Raw genomic sequence first — 18,203 nt, forward strand, 5'->3', positions numbered from 1 at the left:
CAATATATTTTATTTTATTCCCTATTTGACTTTGAATTTGAAATTCAACTTTTGATTTTTGACTAGTAAAGTTTGGATTATAACAATCTTGCCTCGTTAAAAGAATTTCATTTTCGAAATTCAAAGCAACTGACTAGATAATGAATAGATGAGGATATTGAGCACGCATCTGATGATCATTCTCCTATATAGCCTCTTCTAAATTTCCTTCTTCAATTTTGGAATATCTGGAACACATAATCTATTATCCATAGCTATCGTACCATCATCTCTAGTCACCTAATCCGTTCTTAATCAAGCACTAACTTATTCTTTCAATGTTCTCAATGTCAAGTCTTGAGATTGAGCTTCTCTAACCTTATCAATCAAAGAAAGCCTTACCTGAAAGTGAGCTAATACTGTCCTTGAAGTAGTAACTGACAACTGAGTGTGTAACTTCTTGAACTCACAAATCAAAGAAGTATATACTACACTAGATTAAGAAGAAAAACTATTCTTTCTATTGAGAGTAACTGCAACTACAATAACTTTCCCCTGATGGTAGTCAATCTTACAATCATAATCATTTATAAACTCCAGCCATCTTCTTTGCCACAGATTTAGTTCCTTCTGATAAAAATATATACTTTAGACTTTTATGATCGATAAATATTTGACATTTGTTACCATAAAGGTAGTGTCTCAAAATCTTTAGTGCCAACACCACTGTGGCTAACTCCAAATCATTAGTTAGATAGTTTAACTCATGCTTCTTCAATTGTCTAGACTCATAAGCGATAACTTTCTCATTCTACATTAGAGCACAACCCAATCCCTGGCTTGAAGCATCACTGTAAATCACAAACCCTTCACCTGGAGATGGAAGAGTAAGTATAGGAGCAAAAATTAACATTTTCATCAACTCTTGAAAACTCTCCTCACATTCTTCAGTCCACACAAATTTGGTGTTCTTTCCAATCAAACTAGTCAGAGGAAGAACAATTTTTGAAAAATCTTCTACCAATCGATGATAATAATGCTAGCCCAAGAAAACTCCGTAACATTAGTAGGGCGTTCCCATTTAATAACTGCCTCAATTTTCTGAAGATCTACATAAATACCTTTAGCTGAGATAACATGACCCAGAAACACAACTTTATCCAGTCAAAATTCACGTTTGCTGAACTTAGCATACAATCGCTTTATTCGCAAAGTCTGTAAAATAATTCTTAAGTGCTCAGCATGTTCATTACTACTATTAGAATAAACTAATATATCGTCAATAAAAATAATCACAAATTTGTCTAAATATGGGTGAAGCACCTTATTCATCAGATCCATAAATACAGCTGGGGCGTTAGTTAACCCTAATGGCATCACCAAAAACTCATAATGTCCATATCGCGACTTGGAAGCAGTTTTCTATACATCCACATCCCTAATTTTGAGTTGATGATATCCTGAACGCGAATCAATTTTAGAAAATCCAGTAGTACCTCAAAGTTGGTCAAACAAATCATCAATGCAAGGCAAAAGATATTTATTGTGAATATTCACTTTATTCAGCTGTCTGTAATTAGTACACAATCTTATTGTGACATCCTTTTTCTTCACACATAAGATTGATTCTTCCCATGGAGATACGCTGGGTTTAATGAAGCCCTTGTCAACTAAATCTTGCAACTGAACTTTCAGTTCTTTCAGCTTTGCTGGAGCCATTCTGTAAGGTGGTTGTTAAATTGCAGTAGTTCCTGGGATCAAATCAATGGTAAACTCAATTTCTTTATCTACAGGTAACCCTGGAAAATCTTCAGGAAAAATATTACGGAAATCTCTTAACATTGGTATATCATCAAGTTTTTTGCTTAGTGATTTGGTGTCAATCACATGAGCTAAATATGCATGGCACCTTTCTTAAGAAATTTCCCAGCATCAAGTGCAGGTATGATACATGAATGTAATATTCTCCATTAACCAATAAAAACAATTCCAAGCTATTTTGGCCTTATAAACACTACCTCTTTGTGAAAATAGTCAACTGAGGCATGATTTACAGCTAAGAAATCCATAGCCAATATCACATCAGAATCATAAATATCAAGTGGAATCAAATTAGCTTTCAATTCCCTATCATTCACTCTAATCATGCAATCCTTAGACACACTGCTAGATAAAAGTGAATCTCCACCGAAATAGCTACTATTAAATCATTGTCTAACAATTTTGAAATATGGTCCGTATAATTAGCAAATGCATATGACATAAATGAATGTGTAGCACCCGAATCAATTAAAGAACGAGCATTTCTACCAAAAATAAATAACGTACCCATGATCACATCTGGTGACTCACCGGAGTCCAAAGGCATCTCGCCTGGCCTTTCTGTCTAGTATCACTGCTACTAGCAACATACCGCTAGTAGCACCTACTTTACCTGCTAACCTGTCCTAATTTTAATTATGTCTAGAGATACAACCACCTGGCTGTAAAGATGTCTCCTTTGATATACCACCCTACTGAAAACGAATTGGACAATCTCTTCATATATGTCTAGTTTGACTACAGTGATAACAAACTCCAACACCTTTAAGGCACTCCCAAGGTAAAGTTTTCCACACGACTGCCACTGAGGAAATCTGGCAACACTAGAGCTATCACTCTGTCCTGGAGTAAATGATCTCTGAATAGATCCTTGAGAATGAGTACAACTACTCCCAAGTTGCTGAACTGATCTCTGGCTTGATTTCAAGCCCTAACTTCCGCGAGATATGGATTTGAAGCTACTAAAAGTGGAAACACCTAATCCACCTCCTATGCGATCCCTCCTTAGCGGTCTATTCATAGTAACTCTTGCCCATGTCTGCTTACCACTACTAACACCATGCCTCATTTGTTGTTGAATACTTGGCCATTCTGAAGGACTTTTTTCAACTCTAAGGGCTGCTTCTACAAGTTTACAAAAATTTTCATACCTCAATGTTGTAACCACTGATCTGATTTTTTCTTTCAAGCCATATTCAAACTTCTTGCACTTATCAGCTTTATCAGCTATAAGAACTATGTCATATTTTGACAATTCTATAAATTTTTTTGATATTTTGCCACTGTGGATGTTTGTACTAATTTCAAGAATTCTTTCTGTTTATCATTCTTATGAGTGTGGGAAGTACATTAGAATCATCCTTAAAATGACCCCATGTGATCACAAAAAGATCAACATATTTATTCTGCACAGATTTCCACCAATCATATGCACCTTCTTCCAGCAAAAAGGTAGTAAGACGTAACCTTTGATCATCGAAACAATCCATAACCTCAAATATTCTTTCGATCTTTACCAGCCAAGATTCAACTTTTGTGAGATCAGTGTGCTTGTGAACACCTTAGCTCCTAATTTAGTTGCGCGCGCTATGCTATATTCTTTATCTGAACTATGCATGGCAAAAGCAACAGTTGTGGCAATCTTCTCAGTTATAAGATCAGACTGAGCTATTTCCCCATGTCGCATCTGCTCATGAGTTTGCTATACTGATTGCTCAACACTACTGACATATTTGTTGGGAGCAACTTGTGGTTGAGGCGGCACATCCTGGAGCCAACGAGTCTTACCACCACGAGCTATGACCTCTAACTACAAAACATGCATAATATGTTCAGAATGAAATCAAAATAAATGCATTGCATATTGACTCTATGACCATGCTCTGATAACAATTGACATGACACGTCCCGAATCAACCTAATGGACTTGACACGTGTCATACACTGATGGTAGATACCAGCTAAGTGCTGGACCCACCACCAAGGCAACCTTGACCTGCTTTCACTGCGACATAATTTTGAATTTTTTTTTGGCAAAGTTCTCTCTAAAATATGGACTAAAACCACTTGAGAATATAATCAAATATCCCAAACATGTACATGTAATTCAAAATAGGGTACACAGGCCCTCAAAACACAACTATCCAAAGTATTACATTGGCAAACCGACCTTTTCAATTATTTACAAACAAAAGTTCCTAAATGCATAATATATACAAAACACAACAGCCCATGACAAGGAACTATTTTTTGACCAAAAGATGTGTCCATCCCAAATTATGAACTATATACACTGATAAGATGAATCATAAAATGCTTGACAATGTATGGCTCAACTCGGTGGATCAACTGGCTCCAATGGTGCCCAACTTAGCTACTATCTCATAAGAGAAAGGGTGATAAAAATATATGAGCATATAACTCAGTGAGTGGATATTTTGCAAATAAGAACATAATTTCCTTATATGCCAACTTTCTGAAAACTAATTTATAATGAAAATATTCTATTACAGTATTAAAAGCTAAAACATTTGTTCTTTAAACTAAAATTACTAAATTCTATAATATGATAAATGCTAAACTGTAAATTACTAAAAATCACACCAAAAAGGTACCCAAAATAACTTTTATGTATCGATTAATACCGATATATAAGGCAAAGCTATTATAGTTTGAAATTATGATCATACGTGGGTAATATGGTCATACACTATGGAAACACATCCACAATAGTGTAGAACGGGTAAAATCACCATAACTATTTATACACTGTGAAAACACATTAACACCAGTGCAGAGTGGGTAAAGTAACCATATGAGATCATACACTGTGAAAACATATTCGCACAAGTGCAATTTGGGGTAAAATTACCTGGCTACTTTCTGATAGTTTTAAAAATAATTTTATATACTGATATATTTAATATTCATATAACATGCTAATCAAATGATTTAATTGAACTAAATTTAATTTTGAAAACAACTGATTATTAATTAATTTTATTCTGAAAATCATGCTGTCAAATAAATTCTATGAAATAATAAATTTTCTGATCTAATATAAATTTAATAAATATTAATTTCAAAAAAATAAATTTTTATCCACTCATAAGTCAAGCTACAGGCTAGGAAGTTAGGTAAGTTTTTTAGATCTCCTCGCTACCACCTGAAATACATTACAAAATAACCAATTTAACCACTATCAAAACAAGAAACTTTTTATCTCTAATGATAGTACTTAAACTAAATTTTTCGATACTTGAATAAATTTTTCCAAATTTTCCTTTGATCAATTGGAGCTAATTCCACTTCATTCTAGTCCCTTTTCTAATAACTAACTTTTCAAAGTAACCTTCAACCAAAGATTAAAAATAATTTGTCCCTTCCATTCTAGTGAAAACTAGTAATTACATTACAACCAATTTAATATATGTCTTGCTCCATAAAATCATTCTTTCAAGTGAATAATTTCATCACATAATCATTTCCACAAATAATCTTTACTCAAGCATCCACTGTAAAATCTAGGGTTTGCTAAAGATTTGTATTTCTTACCTTGGTGTATATAGAAATTAATCAATCAATGAAATTCAACAAATTATGGTACTAATTTCTCTTAATCTATAATTTATACCAACAATCATACCAACTACTTTAAACCATAGAAAATTCAACATCATCATTCCATAAAAAAATTATGACTTTACCTCTTGAAGAAATTGAAGAACTTGAACCCAAGTTTTCCTTCCTTTTTCCTTTTCTTTCTTTCTTTCTTTCTTCTTCCCACTTTTTTCTTCCTTTTCTCAAAATTTTCCTCCTTCCCAGCTTCTCTGCCCGATTTCAGCTGTGAGTTTTTTTGGTGTGAAGTGGGTTTAATGGAATAAAATAAGGGGCCACTAACTTAAATTGCAAAGGAAATCCCTCTTCTTCAATATAATATAAAGCTAAATCCTAAACTTCCAAAAATATATATAAGTAATCTGAAAATTTTATTTTGTCCAACTTAAAACCTTCAAAATATTTTTCCTAATAAATTAAGCCCCAAATAAAATAATCTATTTCATTTTAGTCCCTATTTGACTTTGATTTTGACAATTCAACTTTTGATTTTCAACCAATCTAATTTGGATTGTAACATGTAGCATATATCAAAGAGGCAATTTCAAGAATGTCTAATTTTAAGGGTTTGAGTTGAAAAGTGTCCACTCATTTGAATTTAGTGCCAACTTGTCTATCATGTCCTTAATGAAAAAATGGAGCAATTGAATTTTGTTCTAGACATTTGATTTTTTTTTTCAATTTTTCACGAATTTCGAGAAGTATCTTTCATAAGAAACTACATTAAAATAGTGTTTCTCGACATTTCATATGTCATTCTCAACATTTGAACACCATTTCATTTGTCTATAATGACATATCATTTTGAATATGACATTTCTCTACATTTGAAATGTAGTTCTCGACATTTCTGAATCAATGAAAAACATAGCATTTATTATGATTTGATATGTACGCTTTTGAAATAAATATGGCAGGTTATGTGTCAAAATTTTATTGGCCAATAATAATTTTGCAAAAATGTACTTTTTTTTTGTCTTAGTGTGGAATTATAAATTGTTAATAAGGATATTTTGATCTAAATTCTTTCAAAATAGACATTTTTGCAATGGTGAACATTTTTACAAATGATTAGGTGAAAATGGACATCCTGTGAAATTTTCTCTATATCAAATGGTGGTTACTAAAAAATTCAAACAATGCCTTAATAAGGAAGTTACTTTTTTTGAGGTTACAACTCTTGGAGTTTAACGCCACTTGGAGACACAATTATTGGGAAGAGGCGCATTTTCTTCTTCCATTGTGGTTTAGAAAGGATGCCTTTTCTTATTCTTCTTCTTAAAAAAGATATGCGGATGCGCTGAGAACAACACATTCACTATTCAAGCCTCACACCATTTTTAGAAATTATTCTTGTGGCCCTTCAGTCCCATGTATCTTTCCATTCCTAGATTTCATTTTTTATATATCATCATTTATAATGAGTTTAGATGACTCAGCATGCACTCTTTGAGAATTAACCAAGAAGAAAATATAAGTTCTTCTCCTGCACCTTCTTCCCAATCTTTCTCATCTACTTCTTCAAGTTCTAAAGTTTACAAAATTTTCAACCCACTTTCCTTTATACATGTTTCACCCATCAACGTTTGTCCCTCCTCCACCAGCACCCAAACCAGTTATGGTTTTCAGTATAGTGAGAAAGACCGACAGTAGTGTTTCTGGCGAAAGCGCAAAAATAAAATCCACTGCCACAAAGGAGAAATTAGAAAAACGGAAGGTGGATCACAACATTTCTAACTCTATGGAGGCATTGCTACCTAGAGATGATGACCTACTAGAGGGCTTTAAACCCAGCTATTCTTCACGTCAGACTGAGACTTCATTTTTCTCGCGTGATTAGGAGATTCTTATCTTCTTGGAAAATTGCCCCAATACAGCTCTTGTTGAAAATTTGTTCTAAATCAATGGAATGATAATGGACTTATTGTTGGGCTCACTTGTGAAATTGGTAGAATCAAATGAAATTGAAAAATGCAAATTTTGATTTTTTGCCTATGCGTGCGTACGCGAGATATGTTTTAGCAAAATCAGAATTAGATTTTGCTTCTACTATGCGTACGCATGGTGTTAAAAAATAGTCATTGGCTGATTTTTTAATTTGAAACTTGGGAGCCGTTTGGATTAAAAGTTGCCACTTTTCATCTTGTTTTGACACCATTTCGTGATGTATTAATTGAGATCTATAAATAGGTGATGAATGATCAATGCAAACATTATTAGAATCATTGAAAATATCTTGAGATCCATATATCATTCCATATTGAATCATACTATTGATTTACATTCATATTCAAAATCTTCCTTTGTGTTCTTAAAGTTTTGGAGGATTACACTTTTGCTTTCATGTTAAATCCTTTACAAGGCTTGATATAATTCTGCAAACCATTTGCCAAAACTCTTAAGCATCTCATTCAATCCCGAGAGAGGGCAAATATAGTTTGAGGACAACGATTCCGTGTTCAAACCTTAAATTTGTTCTTGACATATTTCGTAATTTCTATTCATTTTGTTTCTATAATTTTGTTGTTGTTTCTTCTCCAACACCTTATTTTCCAACAGCTCTACCCAAACGATTGAAGGTCATTATACAGGTGACGGTGGACCCGGAGGGTCCTATAGGGTCATTTGACACCCCAGTTTCTGCCCTTTTTTTTTGCTGTATTTTTTTGAATGTTGAAATTTAAAACCTACACTATAAATATAATATGCAATCGGCATCTCCAAACTCAAATTTGTGCCTTTGTTTCTCTCTTCTAATCTATCGACTATGGACTATCATTACCATTTACAATTTACAGACCACCGTTTGAAAGTTTGATTGTGATCCCAATCCAAATTGTCTGGGTTTGCCCCTGACGGGTGTCTATTACTTTGGCACGAATTGGACCGGTTCAATTTCCTTTACACCTTCAAAGAGGATGACAAAGATTCTGTGTGGTATTACACCAATGTTAAGTCCAACACATGAGGGTCAATAAACAGTAGTGTTGGGAACTGGAATGATTACTTTTTTGTGTGAAGGGGTATTGGCAGTTTAAGCCAATTGAGGTGAATATGGACAATGTGGTTCCAATTTGCTACTACAAAATTAGTAAGTATTTGGTTATTTTTTTTTAATTATTTTATGAACTGTCGATCTGAATTCTCTAATTCTGATATTGTTTATTATTTTATAGTCCATCATCCAATCACCATTGCCACAGGAACCAGGCGAATTGTAGACGGCACCAAGGTAGTCAATTCCCTAAATGGTCACTAACGATGAGATCTATACAAACCCTAGTTGTGCTAAGTTTAGAAAATAAAATGTAGTGTGTTATGAAAAAGAGAATAGAAAATAAAAGTCAATAGATTTGTGTGCTTTCATTAAGAATCAAAGCCTTATATTTATAGAGAAGAATAATGGATAATGGTTATAATTTGTAGTGTTGCAGGGATACAATTATCATTCATTAATAAACTTACCTTTTACAACCCTCCCATTTGAATGATATATTACAAAATATCTGCTTCATTAAAATCTTATTTGATAAAAATTCAATGGGACAAAAAAATCTGACAAAGGGAAAAAGAGTATAGTTATTTTAGAATATTAGGAATAAATGTTGCCTTATTAAAACCTTGTTAGAAAATTCCAGTGGGATAAAACCTAAGCGAAGGAAAAATAGTACAGTTACTCTCCAGATGTCGATTATTGAAAACCTTTGAGTCAATGCATTCCAATCTTATGAATCAACTTCTTGGATGTAAATGTTGACAGTACTTTTGCGAATAAATTAGCTACATTATCACTTGAGCAAATTTGTTGAACATTGATGTCGTCATTCTTCTTAAACACGTGTATATGGAAGAATTATGGAGAAATATGATTCGTCATGTCACCTTTGATATAACCTCATTTGAATTGCACAATACAAACTGCACTGTCTTCATACAAAATTATTGGACTAGCTTTTGTTGAAATTAATCCACATTATTCTCGAATATGATGGGTCATGATTCTCAACCATACACATTCTCTACCTGCTTCATGGATCGTAATAATTTCATAATGATTTGAGAATGTTGCTGTCAAAGATTGCTTCACCGATCTCCATGATATAGATGTTCCTCCATATGTAAACACACATCCTATTTGTAATTTAGATTTACATGGATTAAAGAGAACTTGCATCTACATATTCCACTAAAACATATCCCAACTTTTGAGAATGAAATAATCTTAAATCAATAATACCCTTTAAGGAACGAAAAACGTGTTTAACACTATTCCAATATCTTTGAGTTGGTTGCAAGGAGATTTACAGAAAAAGTTATGCCGAGTCAAGTGCAGTTGCAAGATAATTTAATGCTCCAATTGCACTAAATTATGATACTTCAGGACTAAAAACCTTTTCTCCATCTTCAAGTGGACGAAATGGATCTCTTTCATATCAAGTAATCGACAAACCATCAATGATGCCTATGGATGTGCATTATTTATATAAAGTAATTTAAGACTTCTTCTGTATATGTAGAAAATCATCCTTCTGTGAATGTTCAATCTGCAACTCGAGACAAATTTTGATTTTTTCTAAATCCTTCATATTTTTCAAATAATTTGTAGTTTTATTGAGCTTTTCAGGAGTTTCAATTAAATTTAAATCATCAACATTAATTGCCACAATTGCCAATTCAATATTTCCTTTTTTTATGAAAATGCATGGATACACATTATCATTTTTATAACCCTCTTTCAACAAATATTCGCTAACGTGATTATGCCACATGCGCCCAAATTGTTTCAATCCATATAATATTCTTTGCAATTTAATTGAGAACATGGTTCTCAAGAACGTATCATTTGCACCTATTACTTTAAGTCCTTCAGGGTGTTTTATATATATATAAATATATACATTTGATCGGTATGATTTATGCATTTCGTGCTAATTACATTGTCTTTTGTGTGTGTGTGATATATATATATATATATATATATATATATATATATATATATATATATATATATATATATATACATTTGATCGGTATGATTCATGCATTTCGTGCTAATTACATTGTCTTTTGCATTAATTTCCTAATTGCTTTCTCTTAAAATGGTGCATTCAATTATCGAGGCTTTAGGATTTTTATATAGTGATAGCCTTCGACTCCTCAAGCTAGGTGGAGAATTTTACATTGAGCTATGATAGACAATTAAATTAACTAAATTTTGGATATTGGCCTGGTAAATAATGGGAATATCGAAAAGGCCGAAGTTCGTATCGATAGAGGTTCAAGCTTTCCATTCGGTTGATCAAGGTCCCCCTTAAATCCTAGATAGGTAAGCGATATATTTGGGATATGAGGCATGAAGTGACATAATCACGACGTAGTAATATATGTTTCATATGATGTTATAAATATTGAGGTGTGAATTATTGAGATCAATCGAGAATCGGGTGTCAATCGGATAAGTAATTAAATGAACGGTTGAGAAATTAGCTCTATAAAATATTTTGGAAACTTAGAACAAGTGAAATGAATTGTAAACACATCAAAATAAGGCAAGGATACTTGATTTTTACCTACAAGGATAAATATAATATCAGACTTTTACTACAAGTGACCATCTCATGCTTGGACACATCATGTTTGAGATATTTGTCACTTTAACTCCCAATTTCTTTAATGTTAAGACATCAATCTCGTGTCCTACTCCCTAAGTATTTAATATAAGATGGATATATATCTTATAAGTCATAAATGGATCCAAATATAACGGTAGAAAAGTCAAGTATTGCTGCAAAGAAGCCACAACCTGCTTGGACAGCTCATGCTTGAGGGTACTTGTCCTTCAACCACATTTTTCTTCACCCTTAAGTATCACTCACAACCCCAATCTTTAAGACTACTTAAATATCTCTTAAATAGGACATTTAACCCTCCAAAGTTATCCCCAAATGACCCCAAGGGAAAGAGAGATCAAGGGAAGCAAAGAGAAATAGAAAGAAACAAGAAGCTAGAATTCTGGACAGCTGAATTACTTCACTATTTTGAGGTTGGTATCCATTATTTTTGAGGGGTTTATAATCTTTCGAACATCTAAACTTGATGGTGATTTGGTGATCAGGTTATTGGTGATTTTATGATGGCAAAATAAGGGCAATTAATTACAAGAAATTGAAAGAAAACCAAAAACTGTCACAAGGAAAACTGCCTAATTTTGTGTTGTGGAAAAATGATGATTTTGTAGGTTAAAACACTTCACTTATCACAACTTAATGACATTTTTACCTTCATATACATTCTATAGAAATATGGTAAAAATTTTGGAGTCGTTAGATATAGTCAGGGGGGTGAAAAACGATTGGAAAAATAGTTGGATGGTAATGGAAAACTGAAAAATAGATTCTGTCCATTTACGTGTTTGATGTAGTTTCAACCTTTACATGTCCATTGATCATCTCTTGGAACTAGAAAATAGATTCTAAGGAGTACTAGGTTGTTGACAACAATTGATTGACGTTGATGGTCATAATTGGACTCGAGAAATTGCGAGATTTATGGGGCTAGATTGTAATGACTTCGGTAACTTAAAATTATAATTTCGCCTAAATTGTTTTGGCATGAATGGACGTATTTTGGGATTGTGTGTGTTAAGGTTATTTATTAAATGAAAGATTGTCTTTAATATTAGATGGTAATATAGCTGATTTTTCAACGTTGAGTGAAAAAGGAAACTGATATACACCCGTAGGAGCTTGCACACACAAAGGCAGAAGGTAAGTAAAAATTCATTTCCAACTATGATGTAAGAATCTATTATTTGTAAAATGGTAATGTTGGAATATTTACACAAGTTTGATAAGAGACTTATTGCACATTATATGATGGTTATGATCGGTGAGTATGAGGTTGCAGAACCTATTGATATCAATTTTCATTAAATATATCATTCATGAACATTTTCATCTGCATGCACGATATGTGATTCATGGTTGAAAATTCTGCATGTGAAACATAATTTCAAATTGAATTTTCCTTATAAATGTTTTATTAACCACTACTAGGGTACTGAGGCATGTGAGGCATGCTTATATGATATGTTTTGATATCGCGAGTGATACTCTTTAGGTAATTGCAAAGGTAGAGAGGGGATGGGCCTTTGGTGATCACGGGAAGGTGGACCACTCGACTGTGCCTTTAAGATATTATGATTATTGGAGTTGCCAGATGAGATGCTTCTTAGGGGATCATAGAGGTAGTTAGTAGATGGGCCTCTAGTGGTCATGAGAGGACGGTCCACTTGCCGGTATCGATTTCATATTAGCCATTTGATTATTAATTATTGATATTGATATTATGCAAAGCTCTATCCGATGCATTGTAGGTGAATCAAGGGCCCAATGAAATGAAAGATTTCAAATGAAATGATTTCGAGTTAACTTTGATAAATATTGGAATATGATGTATCTTTAGCGTGACGTTTAAAGTAAATAGCATAGTGTCATATATCATTGTTACTCATGCTCATGACATGTATGATTTTTTTTTTACTAAGCATTGGCTTACGCAGTTCTTACATTATAGGTGAGTATGGAACTGTATAGAGGGAGTACGGCTAGCTATGGAGCTCTTACGAGATTTTAGAGTTCGATTACATGAATGACGACCTGTAGGATTATTTTGTGGGCTATTTTTTTTAGCTTATAGTCTGTTGTGTTATATTTTGAGGATCCCATATCGTATATCCCTTTTGAAATGGCCTGTAGATATGTATGTTGGATTTTGGTTATTTGATCTTTGGTTTTGTTATACCATATGATTGTCACAAGTTACTAGAAGTTAACAAATGAAGACATAATTGTGAAGATTTTTATTTCATTTTATCAGATGAAAAAAAAAAGTATATGTGAAATTCTATATCTAGATCGAGCCATCAATTTCATTCTCACACAGGTTAATGTATAGTTATCGATATGAGTGGTGATGTGACAATAAGCAATTCTTACATCCATAAGGTGCATATCAAGCTTTTGTGATATAGTTAAACTAATGAAGGATCTAAAAGTGATGATATCCATTACGGGAGAATATATTTCCTCATAATCAATTTCAAGTCCTCGTGAGAAACTTTGAGCTACGAGTTAGGCTTTGTATATTATACTTTCATTATTTTAATTTCTCTTTGTACAAAAATCCATTTGTTAGGATTGCATTTTCATGTGTTCGAACTATTGGTCCAAATGCTTTTCGTTTCTCTAAAGAATTCAATTTCGCATGTATGGTCTTTTTTCATTTTGGTCAGTCATTTCTATTTTTACAGTCTTTAACATACTAGGATCCTCATTTTGCATAGTATATCAAGAGCCAAATTAAAGGAAAAAATATTGTCTATAACAACATTATTCCGTTCTCATTGTTTATGAGATAATATATAATTTATTAAAATCTCATTATTTACAGACATTTGTGATTCTTCAGGAACCGTATTATCAATATTTGATTGATTAATTTTTTCCAATGTTACTTCTTCTAAAGTTTTTGGTTGATTTTTCTTTTTTACTTTTCTTTTACAAGGTGCAGTCTTTTGAACCAGTTGATCGACCACGCTTTCAGCATATTTGAGATTCATTTGCTATAATAGATTGTCTTACAGGGACGTCAATTTTTGCTAGAATATTTTCTGTTGATATATATGACTTTATCACCTTTCTTGTATCAACAAACACATTAGATAATTGATTTGCAGTCCTTTGCAAATGAATGATTTTTCAACTTCTTGTTCATATTGATTGTTGCGGGGATAAAATTGAAATAGAGTCATTTTACTTCAATAAATTTTACCTCATTTTTTAGGATATAGTTTTTCAATTTCCAAAGTTGAAAAATCTATTTCATCAAAATGACAATATGCAAAACATACAGTAAATAAATCACCCGTTAAAGGTTCAAAATAGCAAATAATAGATGGTGAATCGAAGCCCACATAAATCTCAAGTCTACGTTGAAGATCCATTTTAGTGTGTCTCAAGGAGAAATATGGACTTGGATAGCAAAAATGAAATATTGTAGGTGAGAAGTATTAGGTTAATGACCAAGTGCAAGTTGTAAAAGTGAATATTGATAATAAGCAATTGGTCTTATACAAGCCAATGATGCATCATGTAATATGGTGCTACCCCAAACAGAAATTGAGATTTTTGTTTTCATAAATAATAGTCTAGTAATAAGTTGCAAAATTTTAATAAACGACTCTGCTAAGCCATTTTGTGTATAGACATGCACAACTGAATGTCCAATAACAATCCCAATTGATATACAATAATCATTGAATGCTTTTGATCTGAATTCGCCAGCATTATCAAGATGAATAATCTTGATTGAGTAATAGGGAAATTGCACTCATAATTTTATTATTTGAGCAAATAGTCTATTAAAGGCTACATACTTAGTGGAAAGTAGGTAAACATCTGACAATTTAGTAAAAGAATCAATTAATACCATAAAATAATGAAATGATCGACATGGTGGGTATATTGGCCCATATATATCTCCATGAATTCTTTCCAAAAAAGTTAGAAATTCAATATTGACCTTTTTAGTCAAAGGTCTAATGACTGATTGAAATTGTGAGCAAGCTACATATGTGAGTTGTTTATTTTTCAATGAATCATTATAACTCCTGGATGCCAAAGTCGATCATGTCAAAGTATAAAATATTTTGAGTCAACGAATTTTTGGTTCGTAACAATATTTGATTCAGTCAATTTTATAAATGTATAATACATGTCAAATTGAATTGCATGGAGTTTTTTTTATTCGCTTCTGACCAGATACAAAAAAAAAAAATTTTATGTAAAGATATTCAGAATTATTTTCTTGCATCGTCTCAATATGATATCCATTACATCGGATATCTTTAAAACTTATCGAATTTCTTTTGAATTTGCTAGAATAAAGTACATCTTCAATATATAATTTTGTATTATTTGATAAAATAATACAATGTAATACCTTAATAACCCAAAAAAATAATAATAATAATAATAAAGAAAAAAAAATAATGAAGAGGTAGGTGATTTTTCAAGTTTAGATTCTCAATTTCTCTTTATATTCAAGAGCTAAGTGAAAATATTTTAATTATATTTCTAGGGATTATCGATAAATTGCTTATAGTTGAAGTTTGATATTGATATGTATTTAAGGTATTAGACAATAAGAGTAATTTAAATTGGAAGATAGATGTTGAAATGGAAAAATATATGAATTTGGTTCGTAAATTATAGCTTTATACCTTAAATTTATTGTGTTTATATAATATAAATATTTGGTTCATGAGGTATTAGAGTAGAATAAGGATTTATAGTTTTGATTTGGTATTTTCAGCTCATTTTCTTCAATTTTTGAACAAAATTATAACATTGGCGCTAGTTTTAAAATTCTTCCCAGAAAGTGTTATTTCTATCAATGGTTTCAGTGACACTTTTCTATATTCTGGAAATATAATGTTGTTTTTATAATCTTTTGATTTTCTTGGATTTTTTTAGTATGAAAACCAAATTAAGTGTTAAATATTGAGGATTAAGTGCTAAAATAATTTATATAAAGTTATATATATTGTTAGTGATCATAATTAGGATTAAGAGATTGAAAATAAAAGACTTTAGTTCCTATTGGTAAATTATTATTTCTAATGGTGAGAAAAATGATTAAGGCACCTTGGTGAAGAGATATGATTTCGTAGGATGGGTGCAAGATGTCTATTTGGATGTAAGGAGGTGACAAAATTATTGAAGTCGCGATCGATCCACAACTTGGTGAGTGGAAAATCTTAAGTAATCTCGAAGTATTTATAAATTAAATATATTATTAAAATATGTGCAATTAAGTGAATTTCTTATACAATTACATGATTATTATAAAAAATTCATTCATTATGATATGTGAAATCATGAAGGTTGTACACGGTTCTTATGAATTATATGATTACCATGGAAATTTCTTTTACTATGATATATGTGGAATTTCAAAGATTGTATATTATACTTTTGTGAATTGAAATATGAGACGTGATATTGAGTCGGCCAGAAAAATACCCATGATTTTATATTTCTTCTAATTCACTGAGGGGCCTTGTAACACACGAAAATTTTAAAATAAATAAATAAAATAATAAAATTTATTGTTATACAAAGAAAAAAACGAATGAAACATATTTTAAATTCCTATCTTAACTAGAATCAAATAATTAGATTTTGATGAAAAGAAATAAAGTATATCGATATTGGATAGGGATGGTAGTTCTTTTAGATTGAATAAAACAACAATAAAGTAAAATCTTTGTTTTATGATACACACCACCTTGAATTTGACTCTATCAAATAAATTATTTGGTTTATCAATTACTCTAGCCTACACCTATTTATATGTATGATGGAAGAAGTTTTACATATACAATTCTAAATATTCACTTACGGTAGAGAGAGAGAGAGAGAGAGAAAGAGAGAGAAAGAGAACAGTGTTAGAAATCTAAAAGTTTACATACATCATTATCAATCAATACACTTTCATCGAAGCAGAGAGGTTGAGAAAAGAATTTGGGCACGAGCAATTATATTTCATTTTATTTAGCAAGGTAAGATACTTTATGTGCAAATGTTTTCATTTTCTTATGCTTTTATATTCAATTAAATATGTATGAATTGCCAGTGGACCTTCGGATTCTTTGAAAAGAGAGATAAAATCCTATGGGATTATAAGATGACCTAAGATGGGTATGTCGCTTGATCAGTGATATATTCCATAAGAGCTGAGTGATATGAAGTGTAAATTTTATTTGTTATATAATTGTATATGGAAACTGCAACTATCTTTCTGGATGTTCTTCGAATACTCACTCTTACAAATTTTTATAGGTTAGGTTGGGTGGATTGGAACTGTGGCGGGATAGTGATACGGACTACCAAGTGAATCGAAGAAACGAAAAAGATATTAAACATTTAGTTTGTTTCTTTTCATGTCTCTAAATTTAATTGTTAGTTTTATTTGTTCAAAGAGCCATTTGTTTAATTAGTCCATTGGTTGTGTTTAAATTTTTAGAAACTCAGATCTTGCGTTCAAATTGATATTTATGGTTGAAAATAAAGAATCCCTTTTATTTGCAACATTCCGCAATTATAGAAGAGAAAATTAAATTTTTCTTAACACTCCAATGTTTATAAAAATTTGGGGCATTATAATATGTTATTAGACCACATGTCTACCCTCCTATAGACAAAAAAATTACGTGAACAGTGTAATTCATTGTTCACAATTAACAGTGTGTTCATCGTGAATAGTGCACTATTTCACTTGAAACAATGTATGAATGTGCGCTGTTCACATGAACAGTAGCACATTTTTTTTTTTTTTAAATAGAACTTTTTTACTTTTCCTATGTTGAAGAATAAATGTAGTTTAAAATTTAAATTTTTACAGTTTAATATCCATAGTTTAAGTTTCACATGTGATAAATTTTTATGCGCTTAACTTTAGTCCTTGGTGATGTTTTTAAAAATATACCAATTTGAAAATTTACATTTTAAGAGATTTCATGTTCAACTTGTTGTTTGGGTTTTGTTGATTTGCATAATTGCAAAATTGAAAGGCTTTGTCAAAAAGACCTAAATTGTCTAAGAAGAGTTTGGGATTTAAGCTATTCGTCTGTGACCCCCTTTCTCATCTAGAAGCCTTTTAGTTGCGCATTATTCAGATCGACGAGGCGGAAAATAATATTTCAAACATTCTTGTTTTAAAAA

The sequence above is a fragment of the Olea europaea genome, chromosome 21 (genome assembly GCF_002742605.1).
Source record: "Olea europaea var. sylvestris chromosome 21, O_europaea_v1, whole genome shotgun sequence".
In the NCBI taxonomy this organism is placed as follows: domain Eukaryota; kingdom Viridiplantae; phylum Streptophyta; class Magnoliopsida; order Lamiales; family Oleaceae; genus Olea; species Olea europaea.